The sequence below is a fragment of the Salvelinus sp. IW2-2015 genome, unplaced genomic scaffold (assembly GCF_002910315.2).
Source record: "Salvelinus sp. IW2-2015 unplaced genomic scaffold, ASM291031v2 Un_scaffold4144, whole genome shotgun sequence".
NCBI classification, from domain to species: Eukaryota; Metazoa; Chordata; class Actinopteri; order Salmoniformes; family Salmonidae; genus Salvelinus; species Salvelinus sp. IW2-2015.
Genome location: NW_019945416.1, coordinates 1 through 10254, shown reverse-complemented (window position 1 = coordinate 10254; position 10254 = coordinate 1). Strand labels below are relative to the sequence as shown.

The following is a 10254-nucleotide window of genomic DNA, read 5'->3' as shown; positions in this document are numbered from 1 at the left end:
AAACCCTTGGCCCCCTGGTTAAATAAAAGGTACATTAATACATATATATATATGTAAGTATCAAAAGTAAATGTACAGCCTGGATTCGAACCAGGGACACAGTGATGTCTCTTGCACTGAGATGCAGTGCCCTAGACCGCTGCGCCTCTTTGGGAGCCCAAAATTTAAAACCAAATTCTTTAAAACTTTTACTCAAGTAGTACTTTACTGGCTGACTTTAACTTGGGTCATTTTCTATTAAGGGATCTTTACTGTTCCTCAAGTATAACAATTGGGTACTTTTTCTACGCTTGCTATTTTCCGCGGGCGCTACGTCCAGTGGAGTTTGCCAGTCAAGACATGATTTGCATCCCTGTAGGTAGCCCCTGTAGTATGATCTAAAATAAGGACGCACGACAACGAGGTTCTAGCTCCAGCCTGGTTTATTAACCTAACTCTCGCATGTCATACATAGGTACAAATACCCCCAAGGGACATCCTACTACATCTTCCCCACTCCCATGAACAAGAACTCAACATGCATAACCACTGAAGCATAACTGAAACCAGTATTATTCTCTAACATGCTACTTCCCATCCTGAAACAGTATGAAAGCATTAAATCACACAGTATGAACATTAACTACGGTACAGTCTCTTTTTGCTGGGTATGGTCCCCAACAGTATGTTTTCTCTTCACGTAACATAGTCTTTCAGCGCTTCACATCCCTTTTTGGGTGCGCTTGTGGCTCGGTGAGCGTTCTCTCTCCTTCACCCTCTTTTGGTGCATTTTCTGTGGCCTCAGTCTGTGTGGCTGGTAGATCTGGAAGAGCTCGGAGGTGTGTTTTGTTCCTTCGTACCTCCTCTGAGCCTGTGTCCACCACATAGGAGCGTGGAGCATCCGCTTTCCTCAGCACTATTGCTGGTGTCTTTGAGTTTGTAATCCACACACACGTTGACCTTCTGCCAGTTCTGGTCTCTGCGTAGCACGGTGTCTCCGATTAAAGTCTCCAGTTTGTGTTTGTTTCAGCCGTTTGTCCCTCTCAGCGAAGGACTTCCTGTTAGGCCATCGGGGTTTAAGCTGAGCCGGCGAGACAGGCAACGGGGAACGCAACATCCTGCCCATCAGGAGCTCGGCAGGCGACGGCCCACGATGCAGTGGTGTATCTCTGTAAGCTAACAGAGCCCTGTATGGATCCTTGTTCTTTTTCTGCAGTCCCTTGACTGTTTTCACAGCTCTCTGCCTCACCATTACTCTGTGCATGGTAGGGGCTACTGGTCACATGTGTGAAGTCATATTCTGCGGCGAAAGCAGAAAAATGGACAGCTCGCCAGAGAATCTGGGGAGCGTTATCTAGGTAACCCAGGACCCTGTCAGCGTATTATCTGTGAACACAGGACCTTCCAGCGTTGATCATAGATAACCAGGACCTCAGCCGTTTATCTGTAACCAGGACATTCGTACAGACCCGTTAGTCGGTAACGACACCTATCTGGCAACTCCAGCGTTATTTGTACGCTCCAGACCACCTCCGAGGTTATCCTGTAACCAGGGACCTCAGCCGTTATCTGTACACCCGGACTCACGTTATCTGTTATAACCCCGGGGGGGACCCTCGAGCGTTATCTCTGTCAACCAGGACTCTCAGCGTCATCGTACAGTCCTTATCGAACGAGACCTCAGCGTTATCTGTAACCGGCGACTCAGGATATCTGTAACCAGCTAGCTCTTTCAGATCGCTTATCTGTCCAACCTCAGCGTTCCTGACCTCAGCAGTTATCTTATACCCAGACCTCAGTTATCTGTAACCACGGGACCCTCAGCGTTATCTTAACCAGGACCTCACCGTTAGTCTGTAACCAGGACCTAGCAGTCGTATCTGTAAACCAGCGACCCTCAGCTTCTATTCTGTAACAGGGACTCACTCGCAGACCGTTATCTGTAACCCAGGACTCAGCGTTATCCTGTAACCAGGACTAGGCTCCTTCAGGCTCCGTTATCTGTAACCAGGGTACCATACCCAGCCGTTTATGCTGTTAACACAGGTACCCTCAGCCGTATATTCTGTTAAACCAAGCAACCTCAGCCCGGTTATCTGATAACCATAGGACCCTCGACGCGTTAGTTCTCTGTAACTCAGGACCTCAGCGTTGATCCTGTATAGCCAGGACCTCTCAGCCGGGAACTCCCTATGCCTGCACGGGAACAATAAAGATGAGCTAGTTAACTACCGTACTTGATAATACACCCAGCGTGATGTGAGCCTTATTCTAGGGCGTGTCTTTGCCTACATTCCCAATGGTATTCTTGTCAATGTAGCTATCGACCCAGACTCAAGAGTGATCCTTCATTTTCAATAGAACATCAGTCGCGCGCACCCTACCTTTTGCCATGGCCGTTTTGGCAGCTCCGTTGCATCATTGCTCCGCTCGATGACCAAGGTTGACATTTTGTACAGGACCTCACACGTGGCGGCACCATGCTTGCAGTTCTGAGTACTCAGCCAGCCACCACTGACTGTTGAGCCCTCAGTCTGCCATTGGTTATCCCCATGTGTCCATCATGCACTCTGTGCTGCCATTTGTTTATCCCATGTTGTCATCATGCACTCAGTCTGCATTTGGTTATCCCCATGTGTCCATCATGCACTCAGTCTGCATTTGGTTATCCCCATGTGTCCATCATGCAGCTCTGTCTGCATTTGGTTATCTCCCATGTGTCCATCATGCACTCAGTCTGCATTTGGTTATCCCCATGTGTCCATCATGCACATCAGTCTGCATTTTGTTATCCCCATGTGTCCATCATCGACTCAGTCTGCATTTGGTTATCCCCATGTGTCCATCATGCACTCTGTCTGCATTTGGTATCCCCATGTGTCCATCATGCACTCATCTGCATTTGGTTATCCCCATGTGTCCATCATGCACTCAGTCTGCATATTTGGTTTATCCCCATGTGTCCATCATGCACTCAGTCTGCATTTGGTTATCCCCATGTGTCCATCTTGCACTCTGTCTGCATTTGGTTATCCCCATGTGTCCATCATGCACTCTGTCTGCATTTGGTTATCCCCATGTGTCCATCTTGCACTCTGTCTGCATTGGTTATCCCCATGTTTCCATCATGCACTCAGTCTGCATTTGGTTATCCCATGTGTCCATCTTGCACTCTGTCTGCTTGGTTATCCCCATGTGTCCATCATGCACTCAGTCGCATTTGTTATCCCCATGTGTCCATCATGCACTCAGTCTGCATTTGGTTATCCCCATGTGTCCATCATGCACTCAGTCTGCATTTTGGTTATCCCCATGTGTCCATCTTGCACTCGTCTGCATTTGGTTATCCCCATGTGTCCATCATGCACTCAGTCTGCATTTGGTTATCCCCATGTGTCCATCATGCACTCAGTCTGCATTTGGTTATCCCCATGTGTCCATCATGCACTCTGTCTGCATTTGGTTATCCCCATGTGTCCATCTTGCACTCTGTCTGCATTTGTTATCCCCATGTGTCCATCATGCACTCAGTCTAGCATCTTTGGGATAACTATCCGTTGTCCTTTCATGAGAAGGTCTCCATGACAGTGGAAGTCACTTTGGTGCACCCAATAGGGCTTCAGCAGCTGAGGCAGTTCCTCCTGCCCGGGCCATCCCTTTTTGCACTGCTGCACTATCTGGTCGGCAGATGGGATCTCGTTGTTGCTCCTCTGAAATCTGCTGCAGTTTGTCTGAGATGCAGGTAGACTGTCCCTTACTGCATTAATGGGACACCTGTACCTCACCCTCTAGACATTGCTCCTCCTCTGATAATGGACGTTTAATTGGGGCCCTGGAGAGTGTGTCTGCTGTGATCAGTGCCTTCCCTGGGACATACACCATCTTGTAGGTGAACCTCAGTAATCTGAGGCGGAAGTGCAGAACTCTGGGAGCAAGTCGTCCGGTGCTTTTGTGAATTTTAAACCACTTCTGACACCATGTATTATTATCTAAAATAATGACGCACGACAACGAGGTTCTAGCTCCAGCGTGTTTATTAACCTAACTCTCACATGTCATACATAGGTACGGATACCCCCAAGGACATCCTACTACAGCCCCCACTCATTGGACAGCTATAAACCCTAGGCAACCATTTAGCCATGAGTTAATTTGAAAGACAATAGCAAAGAATTTCTCTAATCTCAAATTCAGCCTGCCACCTTCCAGCTAACCACAGCCAGCAGTCTGCCACCTTCCAGCTAACCACAGCAGCAGCAGTCTGCCACCTTCCAGCTAACACAGCCAGGCAGTCTGCCACCTTCCAGCTAACCACAGCCAGGCAGTCTGCCACCTTCCAGCTAACCACAGCCAGCAGTCTGCCACCTTCCAGCTAACCACAGCCAGGCAGTCTGCCACCTTCCAGCTAACCACAGCCAGGCAGTCTGCCACCTTCCAGCTAACCACAGCCAGGCAGTCTGCCACCTTCCAGCTAACCACAGCCAGGCAGTCTGCCACCTTCCAGCTAACCCACAGCCAAGCAGTCTGCCACCTTCCAGCTAACCACAGCCAGGCAGTCTGCCACCTTCCAGCTAACCACAGCCAGGCAGAGGCTTCAAGATGTTTTTGTTGTTTCTATAAATACCTTACGTTTGTTGGGATTTTAATTAATTTGCTAATTTAAAAACAATACAACCACACATGTTGATATAATCCATTTACAATCATTGCCGATGACACAAAAAGTGATAGGTGTTGGCCTAATAATTTACAGTTTAAGTAGATTAATGATRTATTGATTATGCCCCAAAATAGCCTACATTTTACCATTGCAACGGAGAGCGATTTAATATAAACTACTGTATATTTGGGGCAATACAAACGGTTCCTTTCTAGCAATAAAATACGCTCCCTTAAACCGCTTCGCCAATTTGAAGAAGTTGATCACAACGGCCAGTAGGTGGCGGCACCTCTTAAACCCCACAGAAGAAGCGGGAAAGCCTGAACAGGAAGTTCTTCGTAGCTACCATCCTCCCTGGTCGTCACTAGTTACCAYAGCCAAATCTCGCCTATTTCTACYTTTTTTTCTTCTTAAAATTAGATTTTAAACATAACCCTAAGCGTAAACACACTCATAACCTTAAATTAAGACTCAAAAGCTAATTGTGTTTTTTTCCTATAATCTTTTACAACGTAACCAATTTTGACTTTGTGGCTGTGGTAACTAACGTTAGTTGAAATCATCCTCTATGGAGTTTCCAAACCTCTTTTATGGGAGAAACACGCAGAGAAGAAAATAGTTGAATGAATGAGAGTAGAGGAGATGGTAGCGGGTGTCCCACAGTCTGCAAGAGAACGATCATGGCATACTAATAGTGGTGGACTTTGTTGTGTTTATAGCGCAAGTGTTACTAATAAAAATATATGTTTTTAAATCTACGAATCTAGACATCATTGTGAAGGCAGCAAATAGATTTCTGGATCTCCAGGACTTCACAGCTGAAATATTACAGGGAGAACTGAATGAAGAGGTCCCCTCTCCCAAGTTCCTGAACCTGTGTAGGGATCTGAAGAGTACAGTTATTGTTTGAAATTCAGGGTACAGGCGTGAATTTGGTTCGTGTTTATTATTATTTTGGTAATTAGTAGGAATTTTTAGTATTAGTATTTATTACTACCCCGTAGGTGGCGGCATTTTTTTTTATTGAGTACATTTGGTGAAGCAGAATGTTCTGAGTGGACAACAGTAGTATCGAAAACTGGAACTAAAATGAAATTGTCTCAAATTGGAGTGGAGGATACGTGTGTGAATGATAATGAATCGCTTCTTGTTGGGATGCGTTTGTTGAGTAAGTAAGATGCATATGTGGGAAACCTCTCTGAGGTGTCGAAAATGGTGAAGTATGCGCTGGGAAAAGGAGTATGTCAGAGTGACCAGGGGGGGGTCTTATTCTGATTCATTGTATTTCTGAAGAACAGATTGCAGTGAACTTCAAAAGAATCCGGACAACAGAAGTTTTGAACTGTGGAGTAGAGACACCCGTCACAGGAGTCGTCTCAGGGGCGACGGCGGATGTCCAGGTTGTAACCCTGACGACGGATATCCAGGTTGTAACCCTGACGACGGATGTCCAGGTTGTAACCCTGACGACGGATGTCCAGGTTGTAACCTGACGACGGATGTCCAGGTTGAATACCCTGAAGAGAATTCCTGGTGTGGTTGGTGCTCGGCGTCTGACCCGCTGGGTGACTGGAGGAAAAGAAGAGTCTGTCGGTCCTGTTGTTTTTTGATAAAGAGCAAATACATACGCATGTGAAGCTTGGTTATGTAAGACACGCTGTAAGAGTTTATGTCCCCAAACCACTGCAGTGTAAGAACTGTTAAGGATTTGGCCATGTTTAACGGACGACGGACGGAGTATACTGAAGAACGATGTGTAGAGGACGACGGTGTTGTAACTGTGGTGGGGATCATGATCTGAGTTCCATCAGTGTCCTGTAAGGGTGAAGGAGATTGAGGTGGGGATCATGATCTGAGTTCCTGCAGTGTCCTGTAAGGGTGAAGGAGATTGAGGTGGGGATCATGATCTGAGTTCCTGCAGTGTCCTGTAAGGGTGAAGGAGATTGAGGTGGGGATCATGATCTGAGTTCCTGCAGTGTCCTGTAAGGGTGAAGGAGATTGAGGTGGGGGATCATGATCTGAGTTCTGCAGTGTCCTGTAAGGGTGAAGGAGATTGAGGTGGGGGACCATGATCTGAGTTCCTGCAGTGTCCTGTAAGGGTGAAGGAGATTGAGGTGGGGATCATGATCTGAGTTCCTGCAGTGGTCTGTAAGGGTGAAGGAGATTGAGGTGGGGATCATGATCTGAGTTCCTGCAGTGGTCTGTAAGGGTGAAGGAGTTGAGGTGGGGGATCATGATCTGAGTTCCTGCAGTGGTCTGTAAGGGTGAAGGAGATTGAGGTGGGGATCATGATCTGAGTTCCTGCAGTGGTCTGTAAGGGTGAAGGAGATTGAGGTGGGGATCATGATCTGAGTTCCTGCAGTGGTCTGTAAGGGTGAAGGAGATTGAGGTGGGGGATCATGATCAGAGTTCCTGCAGTGTCCTGTAAGGGTGAAGGAGATTGACGTGCAGAAGTTAGAACGACCACCCGATTTCTCAATGCTAACTGGGAAGTCCTTTGACACGGTGAAATTCTACAGTACAATACAATTTTCAATAAATATCCATTGATCATTTAATATTTCACTGTTCTGTTTCAATCGAATAAAAATGGAGATTTAACAAACAGCATCAATATCAGGCCGTTTCAAATCATGTTGCCAAGTGTTCTAAAACCTCAACAATTAAAAGATATTAATATGGGGAAAACAATGTTTCTGTAAATACATAATGAAACAAAAACACAGGTTTCCATGTGTGGCCAGTTCATTTAATTGGTGAACACCAGAGTGTTAATCAAAATCTGGAGAAAATAGAAGCAACAAACACAAAAAAAAAGAGTTGTAAAGAAAGAGACTCCCAGAGGCGGAGTGATCGACTCCTGATGTTTGACTATATCAGAAGAACCAGAGGCGGGATACGACTCCTGATGTTTGACTATATCGAAGAACAGAGGCGGAGTGATACGACTCCTGATGTTTGACCATATCAGAAGAACCAGAGGCGGAGTGATACGACTCCTGATGTTTGACTATATCAGAAGAACCAGAGGCGGGTGATACGACTCCTGATGTTTGACTATATCAGAAGACGTAGAGAGGCACTGAGTGTGATCTGGTTCGATTACTTTATCTCAGACTTTTAACACAAGTCTCCTTATTGACACTGTTCATGATTTATACTCAAGTCAAGAGTTGTGTGTAAATGTCCCCCTTTTACAGGATACGGATTCAGTTGGAACAAAGGTGACAGTTTAATACATTTTCCAGAACAAAAATCTTCTTCTATGGTCAGGCACCACACACTACTGACAACGCTGCCTGGGGTTGTGCAATATACTGTTTCTACAAAATACACTATTGTCCCAAATGTCTCCCTATTCCCTATATAGTGCACTACATTTGACAGGGCATGGGGTAGTAGTGCACTACATTTGACCAGGGCCCATGGGGTAGTAGTGCACTATATAGGGAATAGGGTTCCATTTGGAAACGCCCAATACAGGATACAGTCCTTGTAGACTCTACAGTACAGACTGGCTCCAGAGTCTGTCCTCTAGTGGACTGTGGATGTTTAGTCTGTCCTCTAGTGGGCCTGTGGATGTTTAGTCTGTCCTCTAGTGGACCTGTGGATGATTAGTCTGTCCTCTAGTGGACCTGTGGATGTTTAGTCTGTCCTCTAGTGGGCCTGGGTGGATGTTTTTAGTCTGTCCTCTAGTGGACTGTGGATGTTTAGTCTGTCGCTCGTAGTGGACCTGTGGATTGTTTAGTCTGTCCTCTAGTGGGCCTGTGGATGTTTAGTCTGTCCTCTAGTGGGCCTGTGGATGATTAGTCTGTCCTCTAGTGGACCTGTGGATGATTAGTCTGTCCTCTAGTGGGCCTGTGGATGTTTAGTCTGTCCTCTAGTGGGCCTGTGGATGTTTAGTCTGTCCTCTAGTGGGCCTGTGGATGATTAGTCTGTCCTCTAGTGGCCCGTGGATGTTAGTCTGTCCTCTAGTGGGTCCAGTGGACCTGTGGATGTTTAGTCTGTCCTCTAGTGGGCCTGTGGATGATTAGTCTGTCCTCTAGTGGGCCTGTGGATGTTTAGTCTGTCCTCTAGTGGGCCTGTGGATGTTTAGTCTGTCCTCTAGTGGGCCTGTGGATGATTAGTCTGTCCTCTAGTGGGCCCGTGGATGATTAGTCTGTCTCTAGTGGGCCTCCAGTGGACCTGTGGATGTTTAGTCTGTCCTCTAGTGGGCCTGTGGATGATTAGTCTGTCCTCTAGTGGACCTGTGGATGTTTAGTCTGTCCTCTAGTGGGCCTGTGGATGATTAGTCTGTCCTCTAGTGGGCCTGTGGATGATTAGTCTGCCCTCTAGTGGGCCTGTGGATGATTAGTCTGTCCTCTAGTGGGCCTGTGGATGTTTAGTCTGTCCTCTAGTGGGCCTGTGGATGATAAGTCTGTTTTAGTGGGCCTGTGGATGATTAGTCTGTCTCTAGTGGGCCTCAGTGGGCCTGTGGATGATTAGTCTGTCCTCTAGTGGGCCTGTGGATGATTAGTCTGTCCTCTAGTGGGCCTGTGGATGATTAGTCTGTCCTCTAGTGGGCCTGTGGATGATTAGTCTGTCCTCTAGTGGGCCTGTGGATGATTAGTCTGTCCTCTAGTGGGCCTGTGGATGATTAGTCTGTCCTCTAGTGGGCCTGTGGATGATTAGTCTGTCCTCTAGTGGTCCTCTAGTGGACTGTGGATGTTTAGTCTGTCCTCTAGTGGGCCTGTGGATGTTTAGTCTGTCCTCTAGTGGGCCTGTGGATGATTAGTCTGTCCTCTGTGGGCCTGTGGATGTTTATCTGTCCTCTAGTGGGCCTGTGGATGATAAGTCTGTTTTCTAGTGGGCCTGTGGATGATTAGTCTGTCCTCTAGTGGGCCTGTGGATGATTAGTCTGTCCTCTAGTGGGCCTGTGGATGTTTAGTCTGTCCTCTGTGGACCTGTGGATGTTTAGTCTGTCCTCTAGTGGACCTGTGGATGATTAGTCTGTCCTCTAGTGGACCTGTGGATGATTTAGTCTGTCCTCAGTGGTCCTCTAGTGGGCCTGTGGATGATTATGTTCTGTCCTTCTAGTGGGCCTGTGGATGTTTAGTCTGTCCTCTAGTGGGCCTGTGGATGATTAGTCTTGTCCTCTAGTGGGCCTGTGGATGATTAGTCTGTCCTCTAGTGGGCCTGTGGATGATTAGTTGTCCTCTAGTGGGCCTGTGGATGATTAGTCTGTCCTCTAGTGGGCCTGTGGATGTTTAGTCTGTCCTCCAGTGGGCCTGTGGATGATTAGTCTGTCCTCTAGTGGGCCTGTGATGATTAGTCTGTCCTCTAGTGGACCTGTGGATGATTAGTCTGTCCTCTAGTGGGCCTGTGGATGTTTAGTCTGTCCTCTAGTGGGCCTGTGGATGTTTAGTCTGTCCTCTTAGTGGGCCTGTGGATGATAAGTCTGTCCTCTAGTGGACCTGTTGATGTTTAGTCTGTCCTCTAGTGGTCCTCTAGTGGACCTGTGGATGATTAGTGTCTGTCCTCGTGGGCCCTGTGGATGTTTGTCTGTCCTCTAGTGGGCCTGTGGATGTTTAGTCTGTCCTCTAGTGGGCCTGTGGATGATTAGTCTGTCCTCTAGT

The 10254-nt window shown here is 47.1% G+C and overlaps 2 long non-coding RNA genes across 2 annotated transcripts; both read right to left on the bottom strand.

Moving 5' to 3' along the window:
* Positions 1–7906: 7906 nt before the first annotated feature.
* On the bottom strand, positions 7907–8582 carry LOC112076929 (uncharacterized). Its single transcript, XR_002895292.2, has 2 exons — positions 8405–8582; positions 7907–8305 (listed from the first exon to the last, which is right to left on the bottom strand). It is a non-coding gene; the product is annotated as an uncharacterized lncRNA (long non-coding RNA).
* Positions 8583–8627: 45 nt separating this feature from the next.
* On the bottom strand, positions 8628–9650 carry LOC112076930 (uncharacterized). Its single transcript, XR_011477972.1, has 2 exons — positions 9583–9650; positions 8628–9399 (listed from the first exon to the last, which is right to left on the bottom strand). It is a non-coding gene; the product is annotated as an uncharacterized lncRNA (long non-coding RNA).
* Positions 9651–10254: the final 604 nt, after the last annotated feature.